General features: G+C 51.8%; 1 pseudogene; it reads left to right on the top strand.

Annotated features, from left to right (window-relative positions):
* The first annotated feature begins 18743 nt into the window (after window positions 1-18743).
* The window catches only part of LOC135891996 (patatin-like phospholipase domain-containing protein 6), a 536125-nt pseudogene continuing 535874 nt past the window's right edge, over window positions 18744-18994 (top strand).

Genomic DNA, 18994 nt, shown 5'->3' with positions numbered 1-18994 from the left:
CCTGTATCATGCATAAACCAGCTTGGACCTGGCCTCTGTTAAATTCCAGGTTTATTTGAGCTCAGGCAGTGTCTCCTGAATAGAGATGGAAAATAAACTTAAAAGTGGAAGCTATTGAAACAATGGGCCTTCTTCCATTTACAGCAGAGTGGATGACTTTCTGGTAGAGTCAGGGTCTCCCCCTAGTTGAGAGCATGGAAGGGACCCAGTAGAGGAACCTAAAGCTTTGTTTGTATTGGAGAGCTGCTGTAGTATGGTATTCAGAGGTAATAAGTCTCCAGCTATTTCAGGCACAGGTGACTATATGAAAAGTGAGGCATATTCATCTCTCATGTATTTTCCATCCCAATAGAAGGACTGAGCCCAGTCTCACATTTTTCCATGTGATCATTCTGCTCAGGTAGTTCAAGGTTCTGTGATCACACTGAGCTGTGATTTGACAGTCTGTTCACTAACGTGTTGTCCTCTGTAATTTCAGCTCTCCAGGTCCTACAGAAAGACCCAAGTCCCACTGTCCAGCTGGTGGCAACTGAGATCATAAGTGACATCTGTTCTGGCCGAGTGATTGGGGAATGAAGCGGAACGGAGATCAACAGAAGAAGGCGCTCCAGTACTATAAGGGCCCTACTGTCAATCAAACATTAACCCCACCCCTTGCCCACCAGTCACCAGAAGTCCCACACCCATGGGGTATTACTTCCGGGGGGTCAAGGTGGACACATAACCAGAAGCAAGATGTGTCATGTGGCCCCTCTAAGAACTCCTCCCACTGCCCTCTACCAATCAGGAGGGGTTTCAGCCACTGGGGACCACCCCGAGAGGAGATTTGACCAACTGGGGGGAATTCTGGGGTGGGGTGACCCATCCAGAAGTGTTTTGTGTGACCCCTCTAAGAACTCCTTCCACCACTCTTTACCAATTGCGATGGGTTTTGGCTGCAGAGGACCGCCCCAAGAGGAGATTTGGCCAAAATAGGGCAGGTTCTTGGATGGGGTGAACTGCCCAGAAGAGGGTCATGTGACCCCTCTAAGGACTCCTCCCAACGCCCTCTGCCAATCAGAGTGCAGAACCATCAACCCATACGTCCCAGTACCGGGCAGAGGAGGCAATCTCTTACCAATAAGACATGTTTTAGAAATTGTGGAAAGGCTGAGAGGAAACATGGACTCCTCTACCACCCCCGTGAGAACTTCAGACTTTGGTTTAGCCCCGAGGACCTTTGGACTTGTATGGAGAAAGTGCTACAGCAGTGACAGTTCCAAGGAGGGCCCTTTGATAGATACCTTGGAACCCGACCCCAAAACCCAAACCAGTGAGTGTGACGGCCTCTCATTGTCCACCCCCCTAAAGTTGGAAGAGGATCATGGCTTGGGGGAGTCACCAGCGGACAAGGTGAACAGGAAAGACGTTGCTCAGGTAAATGAATGATTAAGAAGCGACGGTTGATCATGGGGGTGTAAGGGGTTAGGAATCGACCTGGCATTGCATAAATCTAGAAACAAGCAGTGGGGTGCTTACACTGTTTTTTGTCTGAAAATCTCTCAACAGCTCGACGATGTCTTTCTAGAGGCCTTTGAGAACTTACACATCGGTAGCCCTGTGGGAGTAAATATATCATGCATCAGCTGTTTTTGCTCCTGTCTGAGACACAGATCTCAAGAGGAAAATCCAGAAAAGGACAAAATAGAAGAATGAACCAGATCAGACTCCCTCATTGTAGGGGTCACGGCATCCATTTTTACAGGCGGCCGTAAAAGGTTGTGTTAAACCAGGCAATGAATAAAACTTATTTAAATGTGTCCATATGAATGTGTCCCCCTCCATACTTGTGTTAGTAAAAGACGGTACCGGGAACAGTCATGTCTCCACAGATGACTCTGTTAAAGAAAATATATTATACCCCCAGGGAAGTTGGGAGCTTTGGCGCGATGAATCCTCTTTTTCAAGTGGCCAAAAAGCATAGTAAAACTTTAACTAGAAGACAGGTAACAGCTTGGCTTTCAGACCAGGATGCTTACACTTTACACAAACCGACTCGAATACAGCTTCACAGGAAGGATCGGGGCTGATGTACATTAAAAGGAGGAAGAGAAAGAGAAATGGATCATACCTGCAACGCACTGGTCCCCCAATACCCTTTAAAAGAAGGGCTTTGATGTGCAGGGCCAGCCATAAGCGAAAGTCCAAGAGGAAGCCTGAGCGAAAGAGAAGACGCTCTCCGCCTGGTAAAAGAGAGATATTTTAATCAACATGGCTTTTGTTCACTGCGGGTCTGAAGAGTGCACCAAATCCGAACTAGACTTGTTTCAAATAGCCCCTACCCAGACCAGCATTGAGAAAAGCATCTACATTGAGGTGCTGCCTCTATCGGCTGTTACGGAGTCTGCCCCCATTGATATTTTTATAACAGGGAATGGCATCGATTATATGGATTTAAACAACACACTGCTGTATCTATGTTGCAAGATTGTAAAAGGAGACGGAACTGAACTCGCCATGGACGCCGAAGTGGGCCTGGTGAATTACCCCGTGGCCTCTGTTTTCAGTCAGTTGGATGTCACGCTGGGAGACCGCCTTTTAAGCCAAAGCAACAACTGTTACCCTTACAGGGCCTTTATAGAATCGGCGCTCAATTACAGCGACGACACCTTTACCACGCAATTTTCCACTGGCCTGTTTTACAAAGACACTGCCAGACAAGACGAAGAAACAGAGTTGGATGGCGGGAATCTAGGGTTTGTGAGGCGTGCAAAGCTGACTGCCCAGAGCAGGACGGTAGAACTGCTGGATCATCTACACAGCGACCTGTTTTTTCAAGAAAAACTTTTATTGAACGGAGTGGATGTGAAAATTAAACTGACACGCAGTAAAGACGCCTTCTGTTTAATGGCATTGTGTCAGCATCCCTTTTTGTGAAGAAAGTACGGGTGGCCCCGAGTGTTCATCTGGGGCACACGGAGGCCCTGCTTACCGCTAATGCTAAATATCCCATGGACCGTGTGAGAATGAAAGTGTTTAGCATCCCCGCGAGCAGCAGGGTCAGTAACCCAGAGAACCTGTTTTGGGGCGTTACCCAAAATGCTTATCCTGGGTTTGTGGATAATGATGCCTTTAGCAGAAGTTACACAAAAAATCCCTTTCATTTTCAACATTATGATATTAATTTTTTGGCCTTGTATGTAGATGGTGAACAGATACCAACCAAGCCTCTGCAACCAGACTTCGAGGCAGGACGCTGCGTGAGAGAATACATGAATGTGGTACAGACAGCTGGTAAACACACGAAAGATCGTTCTCTGTTAATCGACCGTGAGGAGTTTGCACAGGGTTACACCTTGTTTGCCTTTGACCCGTCTCCCGACCAGCAATGCGCCGATCACTATTCCCTGATTAAAACCGGGAACCTGAGAACAGAAATACATTTTGGGAAGGCTTTAACCGTCACCGTCAATATGATCGTGTATGGGGTTTTTCAGAGGAGAAACGTTCTGTTTGACTATATGTGAACATGGACACCGTGCAGCTCTCACATGTCTTATCAATGGCCCATTACACGAAAAAGAATTTCTTAGATGTGTTCCCTTGTGATTGGCTCCCTGGCAGCAAGCTATCTCAGAGACCCCTAGCTCTGGTGGTCAACACGCATCCACACAACCAACTTGGTGAACACTGGCTCGCCTTGTATCTGGCGGAGCGTAACCGTGGAGAGTTTTTTGACTCATACGGGCACCCCCCAAACAGCGTGTTGTTTCCTAAAAGCATTATGAAATTTTTAAACAAAAATGCCACAGACATTGTGTTTCACAATAGACAATTACAAGACCCCTGCTCTGTCGCCTGCGGCTATCACTGCGTGTTTTTCTTACATCATCGTAGCCAGGGTTTATCTTTTGACTGGATTTTAAAATTCTGTTCTAATGACTTTAGTGCAAAACGACCGGATGGTGATGAATTTTGTAAAAACTAAATTTAAATTCTTGGGCATGCCTAGCCTTGCTCAAAACATGTTTCAACAAGCCCAGACATGCGTATCTTGCAATGATTTTGATAGCCATGTTATCCAATATTCTCAGGCATAACAGACAATGTTTGTTTGGCATTATCCAACACATTTTTTATAAAGTAACTTTTCCCACAGTTGCTAGGCCCCGCACGAATTGCAGAAAAGGGGTGTTTCCACCTTGTATCCATTTAAAAAGCCATGGGGCAGGGTTTTAAACCCTTCTCCTAGGACCCTCTTGTTGTAAACGACTTTCTGTGTTTTATTAAGGGTTTTTGTCTCTATTTGCCATTGATTTTTGTTTCTTACGATAGAGGGCTGCTGCACCTCCATCTTTCTTGAGGTGTTTTCTCACAGGCCCGTGCAATAGTCCAGGACTAGATCTTTCAGACTGTCAAAGTTGATCTTTTCACAGTTTGCTACGTTTAGGGTAATACCTTTGACTTTCATACAGGCCTTTCCTCTCTACAGCTTATACCCGTATGTTTTCGGGCCTGCCAACACAAACTGGGTGATGTGTTGATCTGGCGGGATCTTGTTCGTGAGGTCCCCTAAATAATCCCCCAGAGGGGATTCCAGTCACCCTCCCTTTTCACAGATCTCACCGAGTCAGTGTCGTGGTACAGGCACCGCTCTTGCAACCTGTCTAGCAGGTTGTATAGTTCTAAGCGGGCGTAACCAGTGGTGAAACAGGCTATGAAAACATTGGTATTTCCAGAGACTGAGTACTAGTCTTTTGCATGCTTCCAAGACACGCACGCTGTTTCATCGTCGATAAACTCACAGGATGAAACCTCGTAGTGGGGGTGAAAACAGGTACTGAAAGAGTTCGTCAGGGTCTCTCACGATGCTGCTATTGGGTAGGTTTGTTCTTTGGCCGAATTTACCCCACAGAGAATTTAAAAACAGTTTAGCGATTTGGTGTTTAGCGGGGTTAAACCTGATCTCGTGTTGGCGTAAATGCACGCCTTCTTTCTGGTAGAAATCGTTAATGTACTGATTTTGTTTTTCTTTGTCTGTGCACCAGCTGGGATACCCTGGAGCCTCTTGTTTCTGGTGGAGGTGTAATTTTATGTACTCTGAAAACAGTTCATCAGATTTTTTTCATTAAAATGCCAGATTTCATATATTTTAGCCACTGTGTACCCCTTCGCTATGGCCGCATTCAATTCCACCATGCACCAAGTCCCCAGGATGGCCCTCTCCTCGTCAGTATGGATGCATGTCTCCCGCTGCTTGGTTTCAGCACAGGTTTGTCATAGCGGGAACATAAGCTTGTTACCCACTCTGACAGGTAACAATGGGGAAAAGAAGCCTCGTGGGGGGTACATTTTAACTTTTGCAATTCCAAAATAATTTGCAAGGGGTCCAAATTTGTCATAAAGTATATTGGGGTGTCCGATAGGGTATTCTTGGGTTTTGCTTACGAAAGGGTACAGGCTGGTAAAATCATAATAGTGAATTTCTTCCCTGGGGTTAGGTTTGTAATATAGGCGGATATCGTTTGTCTATACACAGTTTTATCTCAGTGAATTTACCAGGTCCTCTCTCTACTATATCTCCCTTCTCCGTCATTTTCATAATCTCTTTTCTGTATAGGATACAAGCCTGTCTCAAAATTTTGACATCTGCTCACAGTAATACGCGAGCTCTTCCTGCAAGTCAAACATCTCATACCTATGGTCCCGATACCAGTCGAGAAACTCTGCTTTTTCCCTGGGCATCATGCTTTCTACACCACAGTGCTCCATGCCGGGCATAGGCCCCATGTAATTTTGATTTTCTCAAGTGTTAAAAAAATGTGGAAAATACCCTTTGAACCCTTCAAACCCCATCGCCTGTGGGAGCTTGCTAAGCTTCATGGGCAAGAAGTTTAAAGAGTCTATAAAACGAATGCCCAGGACCTTAACTTCCACATACATTAGTTTACTATCCTGAGTGATCAATTCTAGGCACATCTTTTCCTTCAGTAACTGTCTAACGATGAAGTACACATCGTAACCTTTGGAATTGTGTGCTAGGAATGTGTAGTCCTGGAACTCTTTGCCAATAAAGGTCTTAACAACCATAGAAAGACACTCATCACCCTTAAATTCCCAGGACTTTTCCGGCTTTAGGGACATAGCAAAAATGTAATTGGGAGAGTGCAACCCAGTCTCCTGCGTGTATTCAAAATCATAAAAAAATATACTTTTCTGAGGATTCAGGCTTTCTAAGGCTGTCCCCTCACCATTCTCTAACTTAATCCTATTAGATTTCTTACAAAAAGTCTTTTTCTTAAGCAGGGTTCTGTCACTTTTTGTGCGGACCAGACGGTCAACATAACGCTGTAAGCAGGCATCTTCCGGTTTGGGCATTTTCTTTAAAACATGATCAGGGTCTCCACTGAATTGCACAGCATTTATCAAGGTCACCCCTTGTGTTAAATGTTCTTGGGTTAGGCACAGAAATTGCATAGCATACCCTATGGCAATAATAGTGTTCAATAAGCTTTCCAAACACAGCTCGGCACACAGGCCCTGGAGCTTGCAGTTTATATCCATTGAAGTCCAAGTCACATGGTCATGGTGCCGGCGGGCTGGTGCATCTATGACACAGCCCTCAGAATCTTCAAAAAGCTTTTCCCTAAGACAGTGATTAAGAACAGCACAAACAGCAACGCGTACAATAGTCTGCATAATTTTTTACGCTCACAACGTGGCACTGGCTCAGCGAGTTCCATGCCAAACCTCCTCCTAAACTACTCATAGCCATCATCCTCGGAGTTCATCTTCGCTGCTTGATGCAATGCTGACCAGGGCCTCCGGGTCCTCTAGAAAGGCATCGTCGAGCTGTCAAGAGATTTTCAGACAAGAAACAAGTGTAAGTTCCCATTGCTTGTTTTTAGATTTACACAACCCCAGGTTCCTAACCCCATTACACCCCATCATCGACTATCGCTTCTTAATCATTCATTTACCTGAGCGATGTCTTTTCCATTCACCTTGTCCACCGGTGACTCCCCCAAGCCATGATCCCCTTCCTCCTCCAGGGTGGTGGACGACGAGAGGCCACCATGCTCATCGGGGTGTCTCATGAGTGGTTGGGCTTCGGGTTTGGCTTCTGGCATATCCATCAATGGCTGGGCCAAAGGAATCCCCTCGGCTGCTCCCTCATCCTCTTCGGAACTGTCGCTGCTGTAACATTTTCTCCACACAAGTCCAAAGGTCCTCGGGGTTAAAACAAAGTCCAAAGTTCTCACGGGGGTGGCAAAGGAGTCCATGTTTCCTCTCAGCCTTTCCACGATTTCTAAAACACGTCTTCTTGGTAAGAGATGGCCTCCTCTGCCCAGCGCTGGGACTTATGGGGTGATGGTGCTGCATTCTGATTGGCAGAGGGCATTGGGAGGAGTTCTTAGAGGGGTCACACGACCCTCTTCTGGGTGGTTCACCCCATCCCAGAACCTGCCCTGTTTTGGTCAAATCTCCTTTCGGGGCAATCCTCTGCAGCCGAAACCCATCGCAATTGGTAGAGAGTGTTGGGAGGAGTTCTTAGAAGGGTCACATGAACCACTTCCGGACTGGTCACCCCACCCCAGAATTCCCCCCAGTTGGTCAAATCTCCTCTCGGGGTGGTCCCCAGCAGCTGAAACCCCTCCTGATTGGTAGAGGATGGTGGTAGGAGTTCTTAGAGGGGTCACGCAAACCTCGGAACTCCCCCTGATTGGTCAAATCTTCTCTCGGGGTATTCCTATCAAGGGCAAAACCCATCCTGATTGGTAGAGGACAGTGGGAGGAGTTCTTAGAGGGGTCACATGACACACCTTGCTTCCGGTCATGTGTCCGCCTTGACCCCGGAAGTAATACCCCCATGGGGTGGGACTTCCAATGACCGGTGGGCAAGGCTTATTGGGTCAAGGTGTGGGGTTAATGTTTGATTGACAGTAGGGCCCTTATACTACTCGCTCCCGCTACCCAAAATTGGAAGAAGAGAGAGTCAACTATTCTACTGGGCAGTATTAGCCGTTGTCCTACTGCTCAGATGCTGTAAGTGAGAGAAGGATGAGGCCCTGTAAAGTAGCCTGGGTTGATTTTTATTACTCAAAGCGTTTTTATTACACATCAGGACATCTAGTCATTCTGATGGACATGTAGCCTCTGGACAAGCTCAGTGATAAGCATGTACATTATACTGCTTGCTCAGGGGTCATTACTATAGTAACAGCCAAGTACTGGCCCAGATCCTCAAATACACCTGAGCTCTAGACTCTGGGTTGTTCTAAATTATGCTGTCTTGAAACAGCCATTGCTGCACTGGAGATTGCTGTAGCACAACGCACACTGTGTGTGCCATCTTCTGTTTCCAGCTCACACCCCATATACTTGGGTGGGAAGCTAGGAGTTGGTGACATACAGCCAGCTACACTGGCTGTACACTATATATGCTAGTTCTCTGTGTTAGGGATTTGCACATGCTGGGGAATTCCTAGCTGCCTCTTAGGGCAGCTTTATGGCTACTTTGTCCTGCTCCACTGCAACATAGGGCAGCAAAAAGGTGACTTTACCACTAATCCCACCCCTATTTATGCACCTACATGTGATTGTTAGGAGTCAAAGTTTAGGTATCCAGGTTTGGAAAATCCAGTCACCTGGCATAAAGTTGTCTGATGTCAACCAAAGGACAAATATGCCTATAAACATCAGTCCCCTTGTTTTTCAAATATCTATTTTAAACACCACAATGCTGATAGAGATTTAATCAGCACGGCTGCAGGTGGCTATAATGAGTATTTAGGCATCTAACTGCAGATTTTAGTGCTTAACTTTAGTCACCCAAGGCCTTTGTATTTGTATTGCCCAATCCTATGAGTTGCTGAGTGTTCTCAAACTCCCACTGATGTTATTGGGAGATAAGGATGCTCTGCCCTTCAGAGAAGGCGCTCAGCAGATAGAACTCATCCTCCAAAGTTAGCTACTATGATCCTCCACCTCATAGAAAAAGGTCACTGAATGATCAGGCTTCTAGTCTCCATCACCATCTCATTCTCCAGTTTACTGTCCCCCTGGGTTCAGGGCCTGTGGGGATTCACCAGGCAGCAGTTAGCAGAGGAGGGCGAAAGGCAGAGGGAGTCTGGGATGTTATTGCTTATAGCTCTCAATGGGGAGACAATGTTCCTGTAAGAGTTGAATATTGGAAGGAAATCAATAGAGACCCCTGCTGAATTGACACATTCCGCTCATTCAAAAGCGACTATATTAAGTAATATGGGTTCCCCTAATCTTGTAGTGTTTCCTGTTTTGGTGATTGCTTTCTATACCGTATCCAGCAGCTTATTCCCGGTCCATGGTATCATATTGTTATTCCCTAGTATTCTCCGCTCTGTTTATGTGTATTAAGGGGCACTGGACAAATACTCATGACTCTTCACATTTCTTTTTCAGGTGCTGGCCAAGTATCTCACAAAGAAGGTCATATGTAAATAACCCAGCCCCAGATTTTGGATTTACTGTGCACACATTTCCTACTAAACTGTTTGAAGTATCTGTTTCAATTGCTCAGAGGCCTGATTTCTTCTTTCAGAGAAATTGGGGCTTCCTGCATGTCCACTGTAACCATGATGTGGGGGCTTCCTCCCTTACCCTTTCTCTGCAGAGATGGAAGAAGACCTCAGTACAGTGCCTCTCTGAGGTTTCTAACCACTCTTCCAGGATCTCCACTGTGACGAAATGGGGGATTTTCTTATATTTTTGTGGTTTTCCAATGATTTGCATGCAGAGGGAGTGGGACTCAGTGCCCCTGGGTGTTACTGGTTTAACGAGGTGAGGGGAGAGGGAGTTTGTTGTTACAGAGGACCGGAGAGGGAACTTGGGACCCCAGCCGATGGCCTGGAGGATGGACACCCCAGCAACCGGTGACCTGAGACCCTGACCTGGAGACCCAGCTCAGGAGTCACAGCCGGTTCTAGCCAGTGGGAGGACCCCATGACCCAACCAGCCGGTTCCAGCCAGAGGAGGGCAGAGAGGAAAGGAGGCCCAGACGACCCTGTTTACCTGGAAAGAAGACAATGGACAGAGGGGGCTTGGGGCCGGTGATCTCAGATGCAGCTGGGAAGCAGGGGGGCTCTGGGCTGGAGAGGAGGGGCAGGCAGAGCCCACCTGGATGCAAGGAGACTGGGATGTACTGGGCTGAGGGAGGTCAGGCCTGAGGCTCTGAGTGTTTCCTGTGTTGTGTTCAATGCTCAATAAACCTTCCTGTTTTATGCTGGCTGAGTCACTCCGGTCTAGAGAACAGGGTTGCATCGTGCCCTTCACGGGGAGGGAGGCCCCGGGGGGTCCAGAGCAAGTGGACTCTCTGAGGGGGCCCACGGTGAGAGACAGATGTGTTAAGGCTCAGAGAGGTGTGGCTCCAGGAGGTGGAGGGGCCTAACCCCGAGAGAGAGTGGACCCCCGAGAAGGGCTGTCTCACTGAAAGGGGTGCCCCCCCCCCCACGGACCGCACAGGGCCACGAGTGGGCACGATCTGTGAGTCCATGACACCAACAAAGCTAGATCTAATCCCTGTAGTTAGTGATCTGGGGTCTGATTCTTAATCATATTCTCATCTTTGTTTTTCTGGGAATTCAGTGTTGCTGATGAATTCTGAGTTGTAAGTGGAATGGACTGTGTTCTGGTGAGTTATTCTCCCTCCTGTCTAGTCTATTTCTGGGTCAGAAGGCTATCTGTGAACCGCGTCTGTTTACTTACAGGCTTAGGATAGGTGCCTGCAATAGTGGACGAGGGAAGGCATCTCTGCTTTTCTAAGCCAAGTCCCTGTTTGTGTACTGCAAGACTTTATCCGAGAGGAACCATTGGAGTCCCTAGCTTCCCCCACTGCACTACAAGGGAACGACTGTCATTGGGTATCTCTGATAGGGTATGTCCTGCTGTGCTCACTGGTCTTGTGATGTCTCCGTATCAGGGACCAGCTCATTTTGTTAATAATTCACATTGGACTAGAGCTGGGTGAACGCTGCAGAGTCAGTTCGCTGTGGGGCTCACCAGTTAAACTCCACAGTTCAGAGAATCCTAGAAATGTAGGGCTGGAAGGGTCCTAGAAAGATCATCCCGTCCGGCACTATACTTAGACCGTCCCTGACAGCTCTTTGTCTAATGGGTTCTTAAAAACCTCCAATGATGGGGATTCCACAACCTCCCTTTGAGGCCTATTCCAGAGCTTATCTATCTTTATAGTGAGAGAGTTTTTCCTAATAGCTAACCTAAATCTCCCTTGCTGCAGATTAAGCTGATTCCTACTTCTCCTACTTCCAGTGCACACGGAGAACAGTTGATCAGGGTCCTCTTTGTAACAGTCCTTAACATATTTGAACACGGTTTGAACATATTTGAGGTTTGGCTAAGATAAAGAGGCCCCTGGAGGAGGGAAAGCAGGTTACAGGGGTATGTGTGCAGCTTTCTTGGGGTGCCCAGGCTCTGAGTCACCTTGTTCCCCATCTGGCTAGAGGAAGATTTTCTCAGGGAGCTGATATCTAGTCAAGCATAACATCACCGGTCTGTTAGCCATCCTACCAATCTCCACAGGGCTCTGCCAGCCCTTGCTCTGCCTTGCACGGTAACGGTAGTTGCACCGCAGCCCCCAAGCCCCTCTGAAAGTGTCCCCCAGTAGCATCGGGTTACTGTCACAGGACACTCACAGAAATTACCAGGGAACAGAATCCAAACAGCTTGATTGGTACAGCTCAAGATCAGATTGTTTATAACCTCGCAGCAATGAGATATATGTATAGTGGAATAATCCTAAATTTATTATCAAAGATTTAGATTTAAGAGGTACTGAGTCAGGATAATGGAAACAGAACTGGTTACATATAAAATGAAAATCATAACATGCTTCTTAGAGTCTAAATTTTACCTTAACATAGGGTGACCAGATGTCCCGATTTTATAGGGACAGTCCCGATATTTGAGGCTTTTTCTTATATAGAAACCTATTACCCCCCACCCCCTGTCCTGATTTTTCACACTTGCTGTCTGGTCACCCTACCTTAACAGGCTAAAATCAATTATTACAGCATTTTTTTCACCTAAAGCAATCTCCCAGCAGCATTAACCAACATGGGATCCAACTTTCCTGAGGAAGGAGACAGGCTTTTTGCATGCTGTTACCAGATGTGCCCGTCACTTTGGGGTAGGCTCATTGATTAGGGTTACTCTTCTGGGGGCGGGGGGTCTGTAATTCTATCAAGGTGCTGCTTGTGTCACTTGTGTGTTCATATGGAGCTCTACTTCCTTCTGCAAGTCCCCTCCCAATGGAGCTACCCTGCAGGACCTAGGTTCCCCAGGGCTGGGTTCCGCCAGCCCTAGAACTAGAGCGCCCCCTACCACATTGGCTGGGAGAGTGCATGCAATGAGCCCGCCAGCTGAGCCAGTGTCTCCCCCAGGGAGAGCGCCCCCTACCACCTGGGCTGGGAGAGCACATGCAATGAGCGGCGAGTCTGACAGCCCCAGCTGGCACCCACCCTGGGCTGGGACGCCCCCATCCCCAGAGCACCCGGGCTGCTCTCAATCCAACACCTGCAGCCAGGAAGGGGTTGAAGTCAGGTCAGCCCAGGTGAAAACCTGAGTCCCATGGAGGGGTCAGAGGCAGCTGGTCAGGTCTTGCCTGGCCCCTCTGGAAACAGCACGGCTGCTGGCCTGGACAGCGCCCGCCCAGAGCGCTGGGATGCCTGAGTCATTTTTGCTGCAGGAAGGGCATGGACGAGGCTGAGAGTAACAGGGGTGCCCATTACCCTGGCGTGGAAGGGGTTAAACACAGGAGGGAGAGTTGGTCCCAGCTGTGCCCTGGGCTAGGCGGAGAAGCTGGGGTTCCCCAGCCAGGGTCTCCAAGCACCCCCCAGCATAGGCCTCCACTCTCCTGTACAAGGCCCGTTTGGCCTCCACTGCCATCCGGCCGATGGCAAAGTCCATCTGGCGCACGAATGGGGACATGCGGGCGGCCACAGTATGGGCGACACTCAGCACCACACTGGGCTGTTCCCGCATGATCCTGGGGAGAGAGCGGGCAGCTCGTCAGTGCACAGGTGGCCCCGTTGCTGCCAGTGCGCTGCTGACTGCAGCCGCCCCCTCCCTGAGTCACCCACCTCCTCTGGAACAGAGCCAGCCAAGAAAACATGGCACCAGGACAGATCACAGCCCAGGGCAGGAGAATCCAGGCCCATGCAACAGGTGCACGATTGGAGGACTGGGACATGGGGCCTTTCCCCTCTAGGGGGAGGCAGCTCCAATCCAGCCCAGGGTAGGGGACTGGCTGGTTTATGGGGGTGGGGAATGGGACACGGTGCCTTTCCCCTCTAGGGAGCACTGGCCCCAATCTGACCCAGGCCACCAACCTAGATGGAAGTGGGGTGGGAGGTGGGCAGAGCCTGCCCACAGGATGTGGAGGGGAAGGGGAAACCAACTCGTAGAAGTCCGACGTGGAGATCTTGGCCTTGATGGTGAAGATGAGGGGCTCCCTGGTCAGCACAGCCAGCTGGCCCACCATCTCTCCAGACTGCGTCAGAAAGAGGCACACATCCTCCGCCTTGTCAATCATGCGCTGGTAGACGTGTAGGGAGCCCCACAGCACGAAGTGAAGGCTGACGTCCTGTTGGGGGGTGGGGGCGGAGGATAGAGAGGAACGTCAGCCCCAGCACCAGGGTGAGGAGTAGGTCTGCCCCCAAGGTGCGCACCCACAGATAGGCAGCCAGGAGACCTGGGGGACAGCCTACAGCTCCGGCTGAGCCTGAACTCTCTGGAGCACCCCACTAACCTCGGCAGAGCCACAGCCCAGCATAAATTCCCCCAGCTCCCTGGGAACCAACCCCTCCCCATTCCAGCTGTGCAGGGGTTTAATGTTTCCTAGGCCTGAGTCCCAGCACCCGGGAAGGAGGGAAAGGGGGGGGGGATGCCATCCCACCTGCCCAAAAGGCATGTAGCCCGGGGCGGGGGAGCGCACAGGGAACCTCTGGCGAGGGCGCTGCCAAGCTTCCCTCCCCGCCCCCCTACCCCAACTCACCTCCACCTCTGCCTCTGCCTCCTCCCTTGAGTGTGCCAGGTCTCTGCTCCTCCACCTACCTCCCATCACTTTGCCGCCGCAAAACAGCTGTTTCACGGCATAACAAGCTGCAGGAGGAAGGGGGAGGAGCGGGAACATGGCGCGCTCAGGGAAGGAGGCGGGGGTTGGCAGGGGATTTGGGGAAGGGGTTGGAATAGGGGCAGGGAGGGGGTGGAGTTGGGGTGGGAACTTTGGGGAAGGGGTTCGAATGGGGGCAGGGCATGGGCGGGAGGGGGCAGGGCAGGGGTCGAGTCAGGGTGGGGCCGGGCGCAGAGGGTGGGCAGCACCCACCAGCACCAGCAGAAGTCAGCACCTATGGCCACAGTGCCATTGACCTCCGCAAGGAGGGACTCAGCGTGAGAGGCTGAGGAAGCAGCAAGGCCCTGTGACATTGGCAGACCAGGTGCCAGCTCATGCCAAGGCCCCCAGGCCTCACTGAGCACTGACAAACGCAGAGCCAGGAACCATGCTGGCTCACCAGTGTGTTCGCACTGTTAGAATAGATGTGAAGTTGATGAGAATGTGTTTGGTGTTTAGAAATGCTGAAATGCTTGTAGGATGCTGATCTCACTTATCACATCACTGGAGCCTATGGTGTAGTTACATCAAGCGTTTGCATTGTAAACCTCTTATTGTGTAACTCAACTTCCTTGATTCCACGCCCCCCGGCCCCCGGACACACCCATGAAGTGGAGCCAAGCACCGACCGACACTTGCCCCATCAGTTTGAGCTCTGGGGGAAGGAAATAAGGCCTGACCAGAAAGATCTGTATCATTGCAGGGGTTGTGTCACGGAGTGTGGGGGGACACAAGGCCCTGCACCCCCGGCTTCCTGCGATTCACCATGACTCTCAGCCAGCCAGTAAAGCAGAAGGTTTATTTAGACGACAGGAATACAGTCCAAGACAGGTCTTGCAGGCACAGACAACAGGACCCCCCTCAGTTAGGTCCATCTTGGGGTCCCAGGGCGCCCCAGCCCCCTTGCGAGGTCAGAGCCCTGTCTTCCTCCCAGCCAGCTCCCCAGCCAGCTCCTGAAACTCTGCCTTCAGCGACCCCTCCCACAGCCTTTGTTCAGTTTCCCGGGCAAAGGTGTCACCTGGCCTCTAACCTCTTCCTGGGTTCTCATGTTACATGCTCAGGTATTCTCCGTCGGTCAGTCTCCCATCCCCCAATGCAGACTATCCTAGCCACACTCCCCTGTCAGCATTCAAAGACCACAGTAAGAACAGTCCCAGTTCGTCACAGGTTGGCATTCAGGAAAGGCAAGGTTTCTAAGCATAAGCAAGGGATCCACAAGCAGCTTAGCTTGGGTTAGCCCTAAAGGTCGTATTGGTGACCCCTTTCACACAACAAGCCTATCAGTGCAACCCCCCCTTATAAATTAACCTGGTCCCATCCTGGGAGAGTTCCACTTACCTGAGATATCAACTGGCATGGAGATGCAGCGGCTCAGCAGTGGCACTGCAGAGGGCTCCAGGGACCCCAGCTTGAGCTGATCAGCTGTGAGGGTGACACACACATCCCGTTACACTGGCACAGCGAGCACACGGAGTCCAGAGCCTCCCCTCCCCTGGGTCGGACCCTACAGCCAGGCCACCTCCAGGGGCAGGATTGGTGACGACAGCCACTCCACAGCTGTCGTGGCATATGGACGGTGTGGACCAGTTCCATGCAAGGGGAGTGCCCAGGCCTCCACCCTGCTCCCTGCACTGAGCCCTTCTGCACCCTTGACTTCTTTCACCCCTGTCCGGTTCATGCCCAGCTCAGTTGCTCTGAGGGGGAGCACAGCTGCTGCGTTCCCCTCCCTGAGCCAGGACAACCCTTACCCAGGTCCTTGGCGCTGGCATCTGGCTGCCTCCAGAGCTCTCCTTGTGGTGGTCGATGGAGGAGACGCTGATGACGCGCTTGCTGTGTCTGACAGGGCTGGTGCGCGAGGCATGGCTCGGCTGGGGGAAGAGACGCAGCGGCTGCATCTCCTGCCACAGACACAGCTGGCATCAGCACCAGGCCAGGCTGGGCAGTGCCAGCCTGGGGACCAGCCACACCCACCACTCAAGGCCAATAGGGGCCATTCAGAGCATCTCGTCTGACCTCCCCCATCACGCAGGGGGCAACACCTCCCCCAGCGAGTCCTGCCCCCACCCCAGAGCAGAGCTGAGGCAGAGGGACGGGGACAGGCACAGGGACGGGGACTGGCACAGGGACGGCTTGGCTCCCCTCACTTGGCTGATGGCCCAGGAGGGAACATGTTCCATGCCAGCAGCCGCATGGCTTGTGTGAGGGAGACCCACGTCCACGGAGCTGCGTAACGTGGGAGGGGCCAGATGTGCCACTGTAGACAAGGAGAGCGCAGAGCCCAGCTGAGCCCAGAGCGCCAGGTGCTGCCGCCACACGATGGCCCCGCAAAGCTTGCTCTCGGCTCCTGGCTCCCTGGCAGCTGGGGCGAGGGGGTCACAGCGCCAGCCCAGTGACCCATCTGAACGCTGGGCTGGTTCCTCTGGCATCAGAGGATGGACCCGGCTGTTCCCACAGGCCTTGGCTCCACCCTGAGCCAGGTGCTCCACTCAGCAAGGCAGGGAACACTGCTCCAGCAGCCAAGTCTGAAGGCAGAGCAGGGCTGTGCCAGGGGGAGGGGCTGCTTGGGCGCAGGATTCTTCACCTCTCCAGAGCCGCCAGGCCAGGTCTTAAGGCTTCTCGCTGTGACTTGAGTCAACAGTGTGCCCTTGTTGCCAAGAAGGCTAATGACATTTTGGGCTGTATAAGTAGGGGCATTGCCAGCAGATCGAGGGACGTGATCCTTCCCCTCTATTCGACATTGGTGAGGCCTCATCTGGAGTACTGTGTCCAGTTTTGGGCCCCACGCTACAAGAAGGATGTGGAAAAATTGGAAAGAGTCCAGCGGAGGGCAACAAAAATGATTAGGGGGCTGGAGCACATGACTTATGAGGAGAGGCTGAGGGAACTGGGATGGTTTAGTCTGCAGAAGAGAAGAATGAGGTGGGATTTGATAGCTGCTTTCAACTACCTGAAAGGGGGTTCCAAAGAGGATGGATCTAGACTGTTCTCAGTGGTACCTGATGACAGAACAAGGAGTAATGGTCTCAAGTTGCAGTGGGGGAGGTTTAGGTTGGATATTAGGGAAAACTTTTTTACTAGGAGGGTGGTGAAGCACTGGAATGGGTTACCTAGGGAGGTGGTGGAATCTCCTTCCTTAAAGGTTTTTAAGGTCAGGCTTGACAAATCCCTAGCTGGGATGATTTAGTTGGGAATTGGTCCTGCTTTGAGCAGGGGGTTGGACTAGATGACCTCCTGAGGTCCCTTCCAACCCTGATATTCTATGATTCTATGATTCTATGACTTGCTGCCAGCAGGGGGCACCCTGCCAGGCCCTGCTCCATCCCTGCTGCACAGGGATTCCCCCCTTGCAGACACAGGGGCTTTGCTCGGGGGGTTCTAGCTCTTTCTGTCCCCTCCCCAGCCAGGTGCCAGCCTCCAGCCCCGCTAGTGGGACCAGGTTTGGACACTGGCCCAAGTCTGGCCCAAACTGCCATGGGCAGGAGGGACCGGGGATGGGAAGGATGAAGGTTCTGGTGCAGGGAGCAGGACCCACCACTCCCATGGGAGGAGCTCCAGGGCCGGGCCCATCACTCCTGTGGCTGAAGAGTTCATTGGTCAGCCCCAGGTAATTGTGCAGGGCCAGGAAGGTGACCCACTGCAGACGCACCACGATGATCTGGAAGGGAAGGGGAGAGTCTGAGCGTGAGGCACAATGCGGGGGAGGGGAGGGCGTCAGCACGTGGGATGGGGGCCGAGGCCGCACTCACCTGCACCACCCACACCAGGATCTCGGGGTACTTCTTGAAGACGGCAGAGAAGGCCTCGACCGGCAGACGCAGCGTTGTGGAGTCCTCGCCCACCCGCGCAGACACAGTCCGGTACGGCCGCTGGTGCCCCTGTGTGAGAACCAGGTGCCCATGGGTCCCTGCACCAAGGCTGGGGTGCCCCCGCCTCCTCCTTCGGGTAGAGCAGCCTACCAGTGGCGGGCACTGCCAAGGACAGCCAGGAATCTGGGGGGCTACCCCACGGCTTCAAGTCAAAAGGTCCAGAGAGCAGCCTACAGCCATGTTCACCTGAGCCCAGCAGCCAGCCAAGGCCAAGACCCAGGCCCTGTGGAGGAAAGGTTCATCTCCTCTAGACTTCGTGTGGGGCAAGGTGGCAAGCACGGGGCAGGGTGATGGTGACATGTCATCACCTGGGACCCAGGCTGCAAACCCATCACGGGATGAGGGGTCAGGTGGGCTTAGCACACACATCCCACAGGGCCTTTCTGGTGTGGGAATCTGTGACCAGCTTCCAAGTCCCTTCTGCAACTTCCCTCCAGACTCCTGCTGGGGAGGGCTGTGCGTGCCATGCAGGGGTAGGAGCTCATCCTGAGGGGGTAGCTGGGCTGGGCTGCAGCGGCTCATGCTGGGTGGGGTGGGGGGGAATTGCCCGCTGAGGGGGCTGTGCAGAGGCAGGGGGCTGTGTATGTCGTGCAGGGATGGAGGCTTGTGGGGGGCAGGGAGGGCATCTGTGCATTGGGATGGGGCTGTGTGTGCTGTGCTGTGCTGGGACAGGGATCATTCCACTGGGGAGTTGGCTCATTCTAGGGGCCCCTGTTCTGCCCTTGCAGCTGGAGCAGATGCTGGAGAACACAGCCGTGCGTGCCCTGAAGCAGCTGATTCTGCTGCACCGGGAGGACGGCCCCAGCCCCTCCTGCACCGTTGAGTGGCTCAACATGCGCAGCTGGTGCTCAGGACACCTTCACATCAAGTGCCCACGCCGTGTCTTCTCACGCCAGAGCCCCAACAAGCTGGTACTGTCCCTCTCGTCCCCAGGACCCTCTGGGCTGGTGCAGCATGGTGCCACACGGCGAAGCTGTCTGTG

Source organism: Emys orbicularis, chromosome 19 (genome assembly GCF_028017835.1).
Source record: "Emys orbicularis isolate rEmyOrb1 chromosome 19, rEmyOrb1.hap1, whole genome shotgun sequence".
Classification (NCBI taxonomy): Eukaryota; Metazoa; Chordata; order Testudines; family Emydidae; genus Emys; species Emys orbicularis.
The sequence above is the reverse complement of the archived record's forward strand: the minus strand, read 5'-3'. Positions and strand labels throughout refer to the sequence as shown.